The following is a 10,612-nucleotide window of genomic DNA, read 5'->3' on the forward strand; positions in this document are numbered from 1 at the left end:
GTTGAACAATCAAACCCAGAGAGCAGCAGCACGTTGTTCATGTTCTTCCTGTACCTGGGGACCGTACGTATGGACTAGGACTCGGCTGTGCAAGGAGCTGTACAAATCCAGAGCAAAAGGACTGACCTTATCCCAACGATGGCTTTTACCTTCTGTATTTAACACAGGAGACAGCAGATGGACTCAGATTTAAGGACAGATAAATGAATACGAGATTTCAGTGACAAAGCCATCTGTCTAGCCAAAGTCACCCACTTCTGTAGTCTGTGAGGCTTGGATCCACCCACTTGTGTTGTAGAGCCAGACTCTAAGCTCAGTAATTTTACTTATGGTTGAGTGTGATGTCTGCTTTGCGGGGAGATGAATTGTGCCCTAGAGGTATGTACTTCTCGGCATTAATTGCAAATGCAGAGCAGGATTTAGTTTGTCATCTATAGTCAACATGTCCCAGGCAGATGCTCAACAATTTAGCTCTTTCCCCGTTAGAGATAACTTGATTTGGTGTCTTGGTTCATTTGTATGTAGGGCTTAAGTGATGGACGAGCAAAAGGGATCTTCAGGATACTCTCATGATTTGACCCAATGGCAAAAGGACTGGTGCTCCGAAGGACCAGTCCTACCTCTTCTCACCCACTGCCACCTGACCAGTGTCTTCTCCTAGCTTAAAAGGCCCTGTAGGAGCACAGTTAAGTAAAGCCTTTGATATTCTTTGATGAAGAACTGTCTGGTCTCCCGACCATTCATCCCAGTTCAGTGTCTCCTTTGAGCTTCTGCACGCTGGGAACTGGCAGGGACATCTTGAATGCACCTGGGGGTTCGTGGCCAAAGGAGAAAACACTTTTAGGGACGTTAGAAACAAGCCAGCCGAGAAGCTCCCATTGCCTTTGGGTTAGGCTGGCTTTGTGGAGGTGCTTGTGTCTGTGCATCGACCCCACAAGCAAACTCTGGACCAAAGACAAAGCCCCTGGTGCGAGTCAGGCTGTCTTCTTTCCTCCCCACCCTTGCCACCCACAGGGAGCTGGCTGACAAAATGAAGTTGCAATGGCTCCGTCTCCATGAGTCCCTAATTTCTGCTTATGTAAATAAATGGCCCAGTGGGTGATAAGAGCAACCGCTTCTGCTGTTTTTTCCCTCTGGATGGAGGGGCCTTTGCATGCCAAAGGATCTTAAATTTTGGTAGGGTTGTGTTTTCACATTGTTATTTTGAAATGTCAAGGCCACTTTGCATTTTGATGCTAGACGTCGGCAGAAGCAGCCCCACCATCTGTATGTGACAGAACGAGGCACGTGCAGGGAGCTGGGTCCAATTCTGGCAGAGCCTCAGAGGCTGCAGCCTGGGACAGGTTTGCAGAAGCCAACCGGGAGGCTGTGCAGCATCTCAATATTACATTCAGGAAAGGCGGTAGCTCTGCTTCCAATGTGTTTCCTTTGCTGTCCTCCCACCCTCGTTCCTACGAGCTCCTCATCATAATTTTTACAGCACAGCTGACAATTCCCTCCTATATTTTCTGTCCCTGAGAACTCTCTGTTCAAAGCGCCCGCAAGAACTGCCAGGTATTTAGACCGAAGGCTCACACAGGTACCTCTTAAGAGCTGTTTCTCCACTATTTACCTGCTTTTTGGTGTGGTCTGCAAAGTATTTGAGTGGGCAAAGGCATATTCACCCTCTGGGCTCCTGGGCTTTTTATGGAAAGAGCATCAAAAGCTCCAACCTTTCAAAGCTGTGCTGCAGAGCTTCTTGCGGAGTCATCGCTGTCCTCTGCCACATTGCTGGCAGCTATCGTCTCGTTAAAATACAGGTTCCCATTATCTCTGACTTGGCCAGGAGTGTTACAGGTGCCTTGCTAGTCCTGCACGTGTTTCTCCTGCAAATGCATTACTTTCCTTCGGTCTGGCTGATTTTTCCAACCCTTCCCACAGTCATTCATCGATTCTTTTAAGCAAATTGCAAAGCAAACAAACAAACAGAAACAAACCAAACCACAACCCCCAAACACAACACGAAACACAAAATAAAAACCCCAAGCCTCATCAACCTGAATGGTTTAAAGCTGGAGAATATATTAAAAATTTCCATCATGGAAATTTCCTAGCTCAGCATGGAGATTTCCCAGTATATTAGACTCTTCTGTTTTTCAAGGCTGCAAGCAAAGAATGGAAATTTCCAATTACTGCATCAAAGGCTGCTGCTCTCCTGACAGTCTGCTAAGCAGGGGTCATCTGCTCCTGTAGGACATTAAATAATTTAAGGGAGGGGCAGGGAGGATTTGCTCAGCTGCACCGTTTCCTGCACAAGGCAGAAGCGTTTCCTCCGGTTCTTGGTGGACGGGAAGGAGCCCGGTGGCCCGAGCAGGACCTCGGGGGTCAGGACTTGGGGGGATGCCTCTCCCCCCATCCTGGTAGGCTTGGTGTGCAGAGGTGGGACCCGGGGGAGCCTGGGCACCTTCGTCTTCCCGGGAGCTGTCCAGCCCTCAACCCATTGCACGGTTGACTTCCCACCGCCGAGATGCACACGCAGAAAGCTCCTCTCTGCCGATGGATCATCGTTTTTTATGCCTCCCCGTGCACTAGACTGGGAGGAGAGCAGAGGAGGGAATATGCCAAAGCAGGGAGGAATCAAACTGCTCCCCCCACTTTGTAGCTGCCCCCCGACCGGTACCCTTGAACTGGAAAAAAAAGCTCTGCTGGCCACTTCCAGCCAGTTTGTGCACGGAGAGGGTCAGAAAGGCAGGACAACCAGCCCTGGCTTTCATCTCTTGACTCCACCATGGGTTTGCAGCATGGGGTGAGCAAAGCGGACCGAGCCTCTGCATGGGGGTTTCCAAAGGTGGGCGATAGCTCCTACCAGGCAGCGCGTTGTGCGGCTTAATCAATTTGTGCTTGTAGACGGTGTTGGAGTTCCCAGCTGAAAGGTACTGTATAAAAGTGCAAAGTAATGCCATTACACGGTGGTTTTCTTTAACAAGTCTCGGTGCTGCAACATGAGAAATGTTCAGGATGATGCCATTAACGGTAGCCAGCTCATCTACTTTGGCAAAAGCAGCGGGGAAGGAGGAAAGGGAGAGAGGGAGGAGAAATGAAAACGTATGAGTCCTAGGAGAATTCAGATTTGGACTTGATGTCTGATTTTCTACAGGCCATGTCTTATCTGTATTTGTAAATCTGGCTCTGGGGCATTTATGGGAGCTCTCTTGTACTAATACTTCTTCTGAACTCTGGTAGTTACAGCATGTTTTTTGTGGGTCCCAGCTTATTACAGAGTTAATCATGTGAGCCAGTTTATTTAAAGGGGGAACTAGATCTGAATGTTCTCCAAGCTGAAAACATCTCTTATGAGCATGAGTCTGCAGCAGTAACTCTCTGTACTTTTGCAACTTCTTGCATCCGAGAAATTCAGAACTTTTTGCAAAGCAGAGTTGATGTTGCTTCCCTTATAGCAACGGGGAGGCGGAGAGACAAAAGTGGTTTGTCTCAAGGTTTCTTTGTGAGTTATTGGTAAAACATGATTAGAGGCTTGTTCTTGAGGCATGTTGGCCCATATACCTTCTGTATCCTCTCAGTTTTAAGAACAAGTCAGGCTGATTGTAATCAAGCCCAAGAGCAAGTATTTGTAGCATCTGAGAATCAACATGGGTCACAGAGTTACAGAACAGAGAAAAATGAGCTTTTCTGTGAGTCCATCTTCATAATACGTTTCAGAAAATATAGCTGTTGTTAAGGGGAACGTCAGTGTGAGTCAGGTATGTGACAAGTTTCAGGCAGCCAGCAGAAAAAACATCCGCAAGCCTTCTAAAAATTAAAGGAGATCATTTCTGACACAAATGGTCTTGCATCAAATGTGAGCCAATTGGTTGAAACCTCATTATGACAGATAAAATTATATTTATCACTGGACTGGAAGCTGGTGGCTGTTCACAGACTTGTGAACATCACCTGTGACAGCATTTGGTATGAGCTAAGAGAGAACAGATTCAAAGAGAGATGCAGCAGCTGGTAGCACAGTAGGTTTCCCAAAACTGCAGAGAGAAATGGGATAAAACATTGAGATGAACCCCCCTGGATGGAAATGAGAAGGTTGCGAAGAAGAGGTTTTTTGGGATGTCCAAAAAACTACAGTGTTCAGCGTGGTGCTCATCTTGGATGAACAGCAAGATGAAAGCAGCAAGAAGAAATAAAAAGCAGTATATAATGAACAAAAGGCAGGGGAAAGAGGGGGTACAGATACCAGGGAGAAGGCGTCATGTGGCAAATTAATAGGGAGAGTGTTGCTGGGAGAGGCAACGAGGTGGTGGTTGGGCGGAGGAGGATAAGGAAGAGAAGAAGGAGTATTTAAGGTAGATGAGGAGCAAAAGGAGTCCTTACAATGGAGATGTTAAATCTTTACTAAAAGGGAAGAGGGCTATCAAACTTTAGCGTCTGATCCAGATAGCTATTTTGCCTTTCTAAGCAGTTGATGGAGAGAGACAGCTCTTCTGGAGGGTGATTCAGTCACTCCAGAGATGGGTGGGTTGAGTTGCTTTCTAAAAGTGCTTCCTTCCATTGACTAGAGAGGGGGAGGCTAGACACTTGGCTCACACCGAACACCTGACTTTTTGGCAGCTAAAATTAGGTAAGATGAATCTCTTCTGTTGGTAGTACCAAGGAGGATATTGGATATCTACTACAGACAAATATTTTTAGATCAGTCAGCCAGGAAATTTGCATCAAGAGGTCCTTAAAAGTTGCTTCCATAGGCCTCTGGACTGTTCATGTTAATTTTACTGCAAGCCTTAGCATATGGAGGAGCTCCTGAAGGCCAGGAGAAGGATAATGCGTTGATGAAAAGGCAAGCAGGACAGCACAGGTAACTATAGGCATGACAACAGATTCCATGCAAAACAGTGGAAGCACTACATATGATTCAATCTATATGGAATTAAATGACAAGAATATAAACAACGTCAGTCAAGTTGGTTTTGATAGAAAACCAGTATTTTCAAATGAGCCCTGCTTATCGTTCTTGAATGAGATTAAAGAATTGTTTGATAGAGGCAACTGCGACTGTACAATATGCTCAGACTTTTGTCCTCACGCCCCATACTCCATACGTACTTGTTGGTGATACATTTCAATTCAAAAACTGGCATGCTAAATTATCAAAGAACCGTTTTTAAAATGGATTAAAAACTGGCTGCCTAGCAGACCTCAAAGAACAGCCTCAGCTGGGAATTAGCACCAAATGTAATGTTGAAGGTGAGGTGTCACAGGGATCGGGAGGAGGTCTGATGGTAAATACAAAGTCACTGCCAGTGATGTATCGCTTTCAGATGACACATAGGGGGATGAATAGTCTGACTCGGGCTCCCCACGCAAACTGTCCTCATTCAGACACTCACCAATGGCAAGTTCTCAACCTAGGGAGAAGGACAGCAGGGCATCACCGTCTACTGAAGGATTATAGTCTGAAAGGATTAACTGTGGAAATCATTCAGGAGACAAGGAACGCAATATGATCTCCCAGTGTGAGACTGGTTAAAATGGCTAATGCAAACCTTCTGTAAGAAGCACGTCCTCTTCTCTGTGCATGGTGGGGAGCTCTGCCCAGCTCGTGGTTATGAAAGGATGTTGCAAAAGCGGTAAAAGGAACAGAAGAGAAGCATAGCATCCAGAGAAGGGCAACAAAGCCAGTGAAGGGTCTAGAGCCCAAGTCTTATGAGGAGCGGCTGAGGAACTGGGGTTGTTTAGTCTGGAGAAAAGGAGGCTGAGGGGAGACCTGATCGCTCTCTGCAACTACCTGACAGGAGGGTGTAGCCAGGTGGGGGTCGGTCTCTGCTCCCACCTAACAAGTGCTAAGACGAGAGGAAACGGCCTCAAGTTGCACCAGGGGAGGTTTAGCTTGGATATTAGGAAAAATTTCTTCACTGAAAGGGTTATCAAGCATTGGAACAGGCTGCCCAGGGAAGTGGTGGAGTCACCATCCCTGGAGGTGTTTAAAAGACGTGTAGATGTGACGCTTAGGGACATGGTTTAGTGGGACTTGGCAGTATTAGGTTTACAGTTGGACTCGATGATCTTAAAGGTCTTTTCCAACCTAAACGATTCTATGATTCTATGATCAGTGTTGCTCAGGGGCTGGAGGCAAATCTTTGGAGGGAGAGGTCCAGAAAGCTCTGGCTTTTTAGCTGGTCAGAAGCCAGGCAGAATACGATTGCTCATCATGTGTACTTCCACAGGCTGTGGGATACTAGGCTCTCATGGGCTCTTTAAACATCAAAACAGTTATAGCAAGAACCAGTGACTCAAAGTGGAAGCCACACAAGCTCAAATCAGATAAAAGCTTCAAGACCGTAGCAGGAAACCTGATCCACTACTGGAAGGAGTAGCAAAGGGAATAGTGGCTCCTTCCCTGCGTGATGCTTTTCTGGGCTGGAGCACGTGCTTCTGCTGGGCATGCCTATGGGCCACCATGCCGGGTGAACCAGGGAAATGCATCAGCTCGTCATCCCAGAAAGGTCCAACCAGATGATCTCATGTGCCATGCATGACTCCGATTTTGAACTCCCCGCATGCCTCCCCAGGCTGGGACACTTGCCAAGCCGGTCTCCCCTCGAAGGAGAGCTCTGCATCAGCAGAACAAGCCACGCAGAGCCAGCAGTGCCTCCTCCGAGCCAACTGTGCCCCACTCACTTTTGGGATTTGCTCCAGTACTTTGGGCTTTTTAACATTTTTCTGCTCCCGGTCACACGCCTCTGACAAGGACCTGACTCATGAAGGGATGCGCCTCATGTGCATGACTCCATCTGCCTCCCTGACCCGTTCCTCATTTGCATCTAATGACTGCTCGGTGATTTCAGGGTTTGGACGTTTTCCTTGCACCAGCTCCGGCTCCTATGACTTCAGCCGTAATATTTCCCCGAATCCCTCCAGCTGCTTTTGCCAGCGGCTGCTGCAGACATTTCATCACCGACAACTGTTTGGCAACGCATTGCGCTGCTGCGGTTGGGATAAAGGATGCCGACTACACTGGCAGCGAACTTTGGGGTTTGCAGCCTGTGGTTGGGGTGGTGACACCCCAACCGGTGCTGCCAGTCCCTGTCTCGTTGCCAGCCAGGTGACTTCTTGGGACTTCTCAGCTCAGCAGCGGATGAGCCGTGCCACTCCAGTCTGAGCACAGGCTGAGGGATGATGTCCTTCAAAGTGATCTACCCCAAAAAAAGCACCTTCCCCCCAGGACTCTCCCACTGCATAAAGGACTGGATAGCTCAGAAGATGGTGCCATCACCAGGTCCATCTTACAAAGTGGGATTTAGCCTCCTCACAACTTGGAAAGGAGACTTGCAAGGAGAAGGCAGGTACTTTGGGAAGTGCTGTGTATAAACTAGCGGGTGATGCTTCTTGCCTGGTGTGAGGGGGAACTTATGGAGCAGTGGTAGGGAAGGGAGATGGCATGAGGTGTTACGGACAAGTGGAGGGAACACGCTCCATTCTTGCTATGTCCAGAGTGTTGGGTGGCAGCAAATCTGTATGTTTGACCCCCTGTACATGCCTCAGTTTCCTTTTCTATAAAATCTGGTGCTATAACCCAAGCAGTATGATGATCCTCAGGAAACAGCACTAAATACAATAGCTGCATCTTACAGGTGAGGTAGGAAAGAAATGTACTGGCCATGGACTGCAGAAGGTCTTGGTCTTCCAAATGTTCTTCTTGGCTGGACCAGCTCATTTCTTCAGGCATCCTTTGGAAACGTGGCCACCCAGGCGCAATATTCTCTGCAGCCGCCATGAAGAAGGTAAATGGGTTTTCGCCCTGCCCCATACTGGCAGATTGTGTGTTGTCTCATTGAAAGCACCACCCAGCACGGTGGAGGTGGAGGCCTTCTGTGTATCAATCTAATCCTGCAATTAACCACTCTAAATAATGAAGCGATAGCTAGATAGTTCAGTCTAACCTTTCACACTCAAAGGATAGTATTTTATGGGCTGTAACACATTTTCCAGCTGGGCCCTACTGCTCTCTTGGTACCACTTTGGTCTTCCAGGGACTAATATAATATAATGGAATAGAATAGAATATAAAATGCCTTAATGCCAGCCAGTTATACTTTTAAAACAAAGTAAGAGATGTGCCACATGAGATGGCAAAAATTACTCCAGTAGCACAGGAGAAGCATTGCACAAGGTTTTTTTCATGTGACACCCAAACAATGATGCAATCTGATGCCTCTTACAACTTCACTATATCACACAGAGACAGCAAGAGAGGTGTACAGAAAGCATCCAAAAGTCCTGGGCTGAAATCCCAGTAAAGCCGGTGGCAGGATTTCCATCCATTTAGGTGGAGCCAGGACATCTCCCCTGAGAATCCCTGCTGGCTCTTCTGGGTTGCGTGTCCGCCTCCAACCTCTCCTTCTATGTTATCCATAAAAAGGACAAAGGAGCACCTCTTTTACTCATAGGGCTGTTGGGCAGTTTAACTCACCTGTATTTGCATAGTGCATGGGAATTGTCTGTTGAAAGAGCCAAAATAACCTCATTATTGTCTTTATTGCCTGAATATCTGCCCATGCTATAAAGGCTAGAAGCAGATTCATGCTCCCAGTCTGTGCTGTGCCATCAGATGTGAAGTTTGTTGATGATGTCCTGTATCCCTCTCTCCATCCGTGTGCTTCACTAGAGTATCTAAACACCTTCTGTGGCCAATTAACATCAATAATGAAATCGGTGGTGGCTTTTCCTGCAGGCTCTGGTGTTTTCCTCTTCCCCACCTGGGGCACAGGTGTAGTCTAGCCCAGTGGGATGCCTGGGCTGGAAAGAATGCCAATGTTGTGCCATTCTCACACAGTGGTCCATCTTCCCACCTCTTAGCCTTCTGGACAACTCACGGCTTCCTCTGCTCTACATTTTCTGGTCCACAAGCAAAGTGCAAACTCCACGTATTTTTTGTTAGAGCCTTTCACTGTACAAGTCCCTGTTCATCTATGTTCTTCCTGGACCTTGAAAAAGCAACAAACCCAGGACTTAGACTGTGCTAGAGGAGTTTTCTCTGGGGAAGCTTCACAGATCTTGACTGCCAACAGGCTGAGCTGAACTGCATCTGAAAAAAACATTTCCAGATGGTTCCCCATGGAAGCTCAAGATGGTTGAATATTCCCCCAAATCAAAGGATGCTGGGGGTGTCCTGCACCCTCTCAACCAGACAAGCAAGGGAGACCCATTCTCCGAAGAGCATGTCATGCCTATGTCTTCCTGAAAAGGCAGGAGACATTTGTGTTTAAAGCCTGAAATAACTTTTCCTAAGCAAAAGAGAACTGCTCACGCAGCGTCCCTGCGATACAGAGACAACAGGGGAGAGCTCAAAGTTCAAAGGGACAGAATTGGGGAGAGACTTTTGCCATCGGACGTGTTGTGGGCACTGAGCTGGGTGTTCAAAGGCGAGAAGAAGGTGGCATCACAGGTGCATCACCCTGCAAACACAGGTCATGGCTAGGAGGGGAAACCAAGGGATGAGTCACAGCCAGCTGCTGGGGAAGGAGATGACAGTAGCGTGGTTTGTGCTGGGTCTACATCCTCTTTGCTATCTAAGGCAGAGGATTTCCTTGCTTGGGCTTATAGGTAGCTCAGCATAATCACGTAGTGAGGTCCTGCCATCTTCTCTCTGGGGGTATGGACTCAAGTATTTGGAGCAGGAGGCTGCAATCCAGCCCCCTAGGATCCCCCTAGGATCTGTCCCGGCCTTACCTCTGGCATCCTGCGTGTCCTCTGGGGTCCCACGTCCGACCGTCTGAGAACTTCAGCACGCCAGGTGAAACGCGGGTGCTATTCCCCATCCTCCGGTCGTGCTGGAGCAGCATCCCGGAGCTCACGCTGCAAGTCTGAAGGATGTGGCGAGGGGTCTGCATGAACACAGCAAACAAAAAGCAAACCTGGAGAGCTCGCGGGCGGACTCACTGCAAATATTTCCCAGATAACGTTTTTAAGGCTTCATTAATTGCCACATGCCAGGCAAATCCTGGGCTAGGACGCGCTCAGGTAAGATGCTGCAATTCTGCCCACCGGCTTTTTGCATGCGGTAATTCAGATCCTGCGTGTTATTTTAGCCTGACCGCTCCGTCTTTGTGCAGCGCGGAGGTAAATGCTGCCAGGAGTTTGTAAGTTTGAATATTACTATCTAATGGGAGCCAAGATTCTAGTAGTTCAGCGTTCAGGAGTGTTAGAAGAGCCCTAAATGGCCGAATTGTTACTTGCGCTGAAAGAAGCAGGCACGGTGTTATTCTTCATTTCAGACAACAGCTAGCTGTTTTGGTTTATTGGAGCAGTAGCTGGGTAGAGAAACAATATTGAGTAAGCGGTGCTCAAAAAGGCTCAGTGTAAGGCAACAAATTTTTCTGACATAGACCCAACCTTACTTTGGAATATTGCTGGCAAGTCAGCAATAGGTAAGGCAGAAATCAATTGGTAATAATGTTGCAAATGAGGTGGGGAGCACAAAAAGTCCTTTCAGCACCGTAAATAAATCCCTGTTTGTTCAAACAAGTAGCATTTATGACGTGATAGGGAGCTTCCAAAAGCAGACATTTGGGCAAACAGAGAAAGATGTTGAGTTTATTAAGCAGAGTAACTGAAAAAGAAATAG

Source organism: Buteo buteo, chromosome 4 (genome assembly GCF_964188355.1).
Source record: "Buteo buteo chromosome 4, bButBut1.hap1.1, whole genome shotgun sequence".
NCBI classification, from domain to species: Eukaryota; Metazoa; Chordata; class Aves; order Accipitriformes; family Accipitridae; genus Buteo; species Buteo buteo.